This window comes from Rutidosis leptorrhynchoides, chromosome 1 (genome assembly GCF_046630445.1).
Source record: "Rutidosis leptorrhynchoides isolate AG116_Rl617_1_P2 chromosome 1, CSIRO_AGI_Rlap_v1, whole genome shotgun sequence".
NCBI classification, from domain to species: domain Eukaryota; kingdom Viridiplantae; phylum Streptophyta; class Magnoliopsida; order Asterales; family Asteraceae; genus Rutidosis; species Rutidosis leptorrhynchoides.
In genome coordinates this window covers 686059135-686067187 of record NC_092333.1, presented here as the reverse complement: position 1 = coordinate 686067187, position 8053 = coordinate 686059135, and positions in this window count along the sequence as shown.

The window sequence follows — 8053 nt, the reverse complement described above, 5'->3', positions numbered from 1 at the left end:
GATTTAATTTCCCTCGTTTACCAAATCGAACAACGCCTTTCCAAGGTGAAACTTTAAGCATGACCATCTCTCCAATTTCAAATTCTATATCTTTTCTTTTAATGTCAGCGTAGCTCTTTTGTCGACTTTGGGCGGTTTTCAACCGTTGTTGAATTTGGATGATCTTCTCGGTAGTTTCTTGTATAATCTCCGGACCCGTAATCTGTCTATCCCCCACCTCACTCCAACAAATTGGAGACCTGCACTTTCTACCATAAAGTGCTTCAAACGGCGCCATCTCAATGCTTGAATGGTAGCTGTTGTTGTAGGAAAATTCTGCTAACGGTAGATGTCGATCCCAACTGTTTCCGAAATCAATAACACATGCTCGTAGCATGTCTTCAAGCGTTTGTATCGTCCTTTCGCTCTGCCCATCAGTTTGTGGATGATAGGCAGTACTCATGTCTAGACGAGTTCCTAATGCTTGCTGTAATGTCTGCCAGAATCTTGAAATAAATCTGCCATCCCTATCAGAGATAATAGAGATTGGTATTCCATGTCTGGAGACGACTTCCTTCAAATACAGTCGTGCTAACTTCTCCATCTTGTCATCTTCTCTTATTGGTAGGAAGTGTGCTGATTTGGTGAGACGATCAACTATTACCCAAATAGTATCAAAACCACTTGCAGTCCTTGGCAATTTAGTGATGAAATCCATGGTAATGTTTTCCCATTTCCATTCCGGGATTTCGGGTTGTTGAAGTAGACCTGATGGTTTCTGATGCTCAGCTTTGACCTTAGAACACGTCAAACATTCTCCTACGTATTTAGCAACATCGGCTTTCATACCCGGCCACCAAAAATGTTTCTTGAGATCCTTGTACATCTTCCCCGTTCCAGGATGTATTGAGTATCTGGTTTTATGAGCTTCTCTAAGTACCATTTCTCTCATATCTCCAAATTTTGGTACCCAAATCCTTTCAGCCCTATACCGGGTTCCGTCTTCCCGAATATTAAGATGTTTCTCCGATCCTTTGGGTATTTCATCCTTTAAATTTCCCTCTTTTAAAACTCCTTGTTGCGCCTCCTTTATTTGAGTAGTAATGTTATTATGAATCATTATATTCATAGATTTTACTCGAATGGGTTCTCTATCCTTCCTGCTCAAGGCATCGGCTACCACATTTGCCTTCCCCGGGTGGTAACGAATCTCAAAATCGTAATCATTCAATAATTCAATCCACCTACGCTGCCTCATATTCAGTTGTTTCTGATTAAATATGTGTTGAAGACTTTTGTGGTCGGTATATATAATACTTTTGACCCCATATAAGTAGTGCCTCCAAGTCTTTAATGCAAAAACAACCGCGCCTAATTCCAAATCATGCGTCGTATAATTTTGTTCGTGAATCTTCAATTGTCTAGACGCATAAGCAATCACCTTCGTTCGTTGCATTAATACACAACCGAGACCTTGCTTTGATGCGTCACAATAAATCACAAAATCATCATTCCCTTCAGGCAATGACAATATAGGTGCCGTAGTTAGCTTTTTCTTCAATAACTGAAACGCTTTCTCTTGTTCATCATTCCATTCAAATTTCTTCCCTTTATGCGTTAATGCAGTCAAGGGTTTTGCTATTCTGGAAAAGTCTTGGATGAACCTTCTGTAGTAACCAGCTAGTCCTAAAAACTGGCGTATGTGTTTCGGAGTTTTCGGGGTTTCCCACTTTTCAACAGTTTCTATCTTTGCCGGATCCACCTTAATACCTTCTTTGTTCACTATGTGACCGAGGAATTGAACTTCTTCCAACCAAAATGCACACTTTGAAAACTTAGCGTACAATTCTTCCTTCCTCAATACTTCTAACACTTTTCTCAAATGTTCACCGTGTTCTTGGTCATTCTTTGAGTAAATAAGTATGTCATCAATGAAAACAATGACAAACTTGTCAAGGTATGGTCCACACACTCGGTTCATAAGGTCCATGAACACAGCTGGTGCATTAGTTAAACCAAACGGCATGACCATAAACTCGTAATGACCGTAACGTGTTCTGAAAGCAGTCTTTGGAATATCATCTTCTTTCACCCGCATTTGATGATACCCGGAACGTAAGTCAATCTTTGAATAAACAGACGAGCCTTGTAGTTGATCAAATAAGTCGTCGATTCTCGGTAGTGGGTAGCGGTTCTTGATGGTAAGTTTGTTCAACTCTCGGTAGTCGATACACAACCTGTATGTACCATCTTTCTTCTTGACAAACAAAACAGGAGCTCCCCACGGTGATGTGCTTGGTCGAATGAAACCACGCTCTAAAAGTTCTTGTAATTGGCTTTGCAGTTCTTTCATCTCGCTGGGTGCGAGTCTGTAAGGAGCACGAGCTATTGGTGCAGCTCCTGGTACAAGATCTATTTGAAATTCAACGGATCGATGTGGGGGTAATCCCGGTAATTCTTTCGGAAATACATCGGGAAATTCTTTTGCAATGGGAACATCATTGATGCTCTTTTCTTCAGTTTGTACTTTCTCAACGTGTGCTAGAATAGCATAGCAACCTTTTCTTATTAGTTTTTGTGCCTTCAAATTACTAATAAGATGTAGCTTCGTGTTGCCCTTTTCTCCGTACACCATTAAGGGTTTTCCTTTTTCTCGTATAATGCGAATTGCATTTTTGTAACAAACGATCTCCGCTTTCACTTCTTTCAACCAGTCCGTACCGATTATCACATCAAAACTCCCTAACTCTACTGGTATCAAATCAATCTTAAATGTTTCGCTAACCAGTTTAATTTCTCGATTCCGACATATATTATCTGCTGAAATTAATTTACCATTTGCTAATTCGAGTAAAAATTTACTATCCAAAGGCGTCAATGGACAACTTAATTTAGCACAAAAATCTCTACTCATATAGCTTCTATCCGCACCTGAATCAAATAAAACGTAAGCAGATTTATTGTCAATAAGAAACGTACCCGTAACAAGCTCCGGGTCTTCCTGTGCCTCTACCGCATTAATATTGAAAACTCTTCCACGGCCTTGTCCATTCGTGTTCTCCTGGTTCGGGCAATTTCTAATAATGTGGCCTGGTTTTCCACATTTATAACAAACTACATTGGCATAACTTGCTCCGAGACTACTTGCTCCGCCATTACTCGTTCCGACACCATTTGTTCCTTTCGTTCTATTAACCCCTGGTCCGTAGACCTCACACTTCGCCGCGCTATGACCATTTCTTTTACACTTGTTGCAAAATTTGGTGCAGAACCCCGAGTGATTCTTTTCACACCTTTGGCATAGTTGCTTCTGATTGTTGTTGTTGTTGCGGTTATTATTGTTGTTGGGATGATTGTTGTAGTTGCTGTTGTTGTTGTTGTTGTTGTTGTTGTTGGGCCGTTTGTTGTAGTTGCGATTGATGTTGCGATTGTTGGGATAATTGTTGCGATTATTGTTGTAATTGCTGTTGTTGTTGTATTGGTGATTCTTATCACCGTTTTCCTCCCACTTTCTTTTGACTTGCTTCACATTGGCCTCTTCAGCAGTCTGTTCTTTAATTCTTTCTTCAATCTGGTTCACTAGTTTGTGAGCCATTCTACATGCCTGTTGTATGGAGGCGGGCTCGTGTGAACTTATATCTTCTTGGATTCTTTCCGGTAATCCTTTCACAAACGCGTCGATCTTCTCTTCCTCATCTTCGAATGCTCCCGGACACAATAGGCACAATTCTGTGAATCGTCTTTCGTACGTGGTAATATCAAATCCTTGGGTTCGTAACCCTCTAAGTTCTGTCTTGAGCTTATTGACCTCGGTTCTGGGACGGTACTTCTCGTTCATCAAGTGCTTGAATGCTGACCACGGTAGTGCGTACGCATCATCTTGTCCCACTTGCTCTAGATAGGTATTCCACCATGTTAACGCAGAACCTGTGAAGGTATGCGTAGCGTACTTCACTTTGTCCTCTTCAGTACACTTACTTATGGCAAACACCGATTCAACCTTCTCGGTCCACCGTTTCAATCCGATCGGTCCTTCGGTTCCATCAAATTCCAAAGGTTTGCAGGCAGTGAATTCTTTGTAGGTGCATCCTACACGATTTCCTGTACTGCTAGATCCAAGGTTATTGTTGGTATGTAGCGCAGCCTGTACTGCGGCTATGTTTGAAGCTAGAAAAGTACGGAATTCCTCTTCATTCATATTCACGGTGTGTCGAGTAGTCGGTGCCATTTCCTTCAAAATAGTTAAATGGAACAAGTTAATCATACAGAATATTAAGAGTAGTTAATAGTATTTCGTAGCATAATATGAACTCATTTATAAAAGCTTTTTCTTCATATTAGCGTTTTATAAGTTTAAATTCGGGTAGTACCTACCCGTTAAGTTCATACTTAGTAGCTAATATACAATTCAACTACTACAATTCTATATGAAAAACTGATTATAATAATATTTCGCGTTCAAACTTTTATACAATATTTTACAAACTTACAATACCGCTTATTTTACATAAAGCATGAAATATAGCACACAATAACTTTGATACAAGATAGTTGTGAAGACAATTCTAGCTAGTACACAAGTCGTTCAGCAAAGGCAATAAATACACGTAATTCATACGTCCAGAAACAAGTCATGCATTCTGGTTTTACTAGGACTACTTCCCATCCTTGGTCTTGTGCAACATAACCGTTATGGCCGTTGATAAGACAGCGTGTTGTAACGTCATCAAAGGGACGAGGGTTACGTAATGTCCAACAGTCCCGTAATAATCTAAAAACCTCATTTCTTACCCCAATTACCGACTCCGTCACTTGTGGAAACGTTTTGTTTAATAGTTGTAGCCCGATGTTCTTGTTCTCACTTTGGTGAGAAGCGAACATTACTAATCCGTAAGCATAACATGCTTCTTTATGTTGCATGTTAGCCGCTTTTTCTAAATCACGAAGTCCAATATTCGGATATATTGAGTCAAAATAATTTCTTAACCCGTTGCGTAAAATAGCATTTGGGTTCCCCGCAATATATGCGTCAAAGTAAACACATCGTAACTTATGGGTTTCCCAATGTGATATCCCCCATCTTTCAAACGAAAGTCTCTTATAAACCAAGACATTCTTGGAACGTTCTTCGAATGTCTTACAAACTGATCTCGCCTTAAATAGTTGTGCCGAAGAATTCTGGCCGACTCTAGACAAGATTTCATCAATCATGTCTCCGGGTAGGTCTCTTAAAATATTGGGTTGTCTATCCATTTTGTATTTTTAAACTGTAAAATAGACAAGAGTTAGATTCATAAAAAAAATACTTATTAATACAAGCAATTTTTACATATATCATAAAGCATAAGAACACTATATTCCATATATTACACCACACGAATACAACTATCTTATTCCGACTCGCTCGTTTCTTCTTCTTCGGTTTTGGTTCGTTTTGCCAAGTTTCTAGGGATATATGATGTTCCCCTAATACGAACCGTCGTTGTCCACATTGGTTTAGAAAAACCTGGTGGTTTAGAGGTTCCCGGGTCATTGTTACAACTTAAGGACTTCGGGGGTTGACGATACATATAAAGTTCATCGGGGTTGGAATTAGATTTCTCTATTTTTATGCCCTTTCCCTTATTATTTTCTTTTGCCTTTTTAAATTCAGTTGGGGTAATTTCTATAACATCATCGGAATTCTCGTCGGAATCCGATTCATCGGAGAATTGGTAATCCTCCCAATATTTTGCTTCCTTGGCGGAAACACCATTGACCATAATTAACTTTGGTCGGTTGGTTGAGGATTTTCTTTTACTTAACCGTTTTATTATTTCCCCCACCGGTTCTATTTCTTCATCCGGTTCCGATTCTTCTTCCGGTTCCGATTCTTCTTCCGGTTCCGACTCTTCTTCCGGTTCCTCTTCGGGAACTTGTGAATCAGTCCACAAATTATTCCAATTTACATTTGACTCTTCATTATTATTAGGTGAGTCAATGGGACTTGTTCTAGAGGTAGACATCTATCACATAATATCAAACACGTTAAGAGATTAATATATCACATAATATTCATATGTTAAAAATATATAGTTTCCAACAAAAATGTTAAGCAATCATTTTTAAAGAAAACACGGTCGAAGTCCAGACTCACTAATGCATCCTAACAAACTCGATAAGACACACTAATGCAAATTTTCTGGTTCTCTAAGACCAACGCTCGGATACCAACTGAAATGTCCCGTTCTTATTGATTAAAAACGTTCCATATTAATTGATTTCGTTGCGAGGTTTTGACCTCTATATGAGACGTTTTTCAAAGACTGCATTCATTTTTAAACAAACCATAACCTTTATTTCATCAATAAAGGTTTAAAAAGCTTTACGTAGATTATCAAATAATGATAATCTAATATATCCTGTTTACACACGACCATTACATAATGGTTTACAATACAAATATGTTACAACAAAATAAGTTTCTTGAATGCAGTTTTTACACAATATCATACAAGCATGGACTCCAAATCTTGTCCTTATTTAAGTATGCGACAGCGGAAGCTCTTAATAATCACCTGAGAATAAACATGCTTAAAACGTCAACAAAAATGTTGGTGAGTTATAGGTTTAACCTATATATATCAAATCGTAACAATAGACCACAAGATTTCATATTTCAATACACATCCCATACATAGAGATAAAAATCATTCATATGGTGAACACCTGGTAACCGACAATAACAAGATGCATATATAAGAATATCCCCATCATTCCGGGACACCCTTCGGATATGATATAAATTTCGAAGTACTAAAGCATCCGGTACTTTGGATGGGGTTTGTTAGGCCCAATAGATCTATCTTTAGGATTCGCGTCAATTAGGGTGTCTGTTCCCTAATTCTTAGATTACCAGACTTAATAAAAAGGGGCATATTCGATTTCGATAATTCAACCATAGAATGTAGTTTCACGTACTTGTGTCTATTTTGTAAATCATTTATAAAACCTGCATGTATTCTCATCCCAAAAATATTAGATTTTAAAAGTGGGACTATAACTCACTTTCACAGATTTTTTACTTCGTCGGGAAGTAAGACTTGGCCACTGGTTGATTCACGAACCTATAACAATATATACATATATATCAAAGTATGTTCAAAATATATTTACAACACTTTTAATATATTTTGATGTTTTAAGTTTATTAAGTCAGCTGTCCTCGTTAGTAACCTACAACTAGTTGTCCACAGTTACAGAAATAAATCGATAAATATTATCTTGAATCAATCCACGACCCAGTGTATACGTATCTCAGTATTGATCACAACTCAAACTATATATATTTTGGAATCAACCTCAACCCTGTATAGCTAACTCCAACATTCACATATAGAGTGTCTATGGTTGTTCCGAAATATATATAGATGTGTCGACATGATAGGTCGAAACATTGTATACGTGTCTATGGTATCTCAAGATTACATAATATATAATACAAGTTGATTAAGTTATGGTTGGAATAGATTTGTTACCAATTTTCACGTAGCTAAAATGAGAAAAATTATCCAATCTTGTTTTACCCATAACTTCTTCATTTTAAATCCGTTTTGAGTGAATCAAATTGCTATGGTTTCATATTGAACTCTATTTTATGAATCTAAACAAAAAAAGTATAGGTTTCTAGTCGGAAAAATAAGTTACAAGTCGTTTTTGTAAAGGTAGTCATTTCAGTCGAAAGAACGACGTCTAGATGACCATTTTAGAAAACATACTTCCACTTTGAGTTTAACCATAATTTTTGGATATAGTTTCATGTTCATAATAAAAATCATTTTCTCAGAATAACAACTTTTAAATCAAAGTTTATCATAGTTTTTAATTAACTAACCCAAAACAGCCCGCGGTGTTACTACGACGGCGTAAATCCGGTTTTACGGTGTTTTTCGTGTTTCCAGGTTTTAAATCATTAAGTTAGCATATCATATAGATATAGAACATGTGTTTAGTTGATTTTAAAAGTCAAGTTAGAAGGATTAACTTTTGTTTGCGAACAAGTTTAGAATTAACTAAACTATGTTCTAGTGATTAC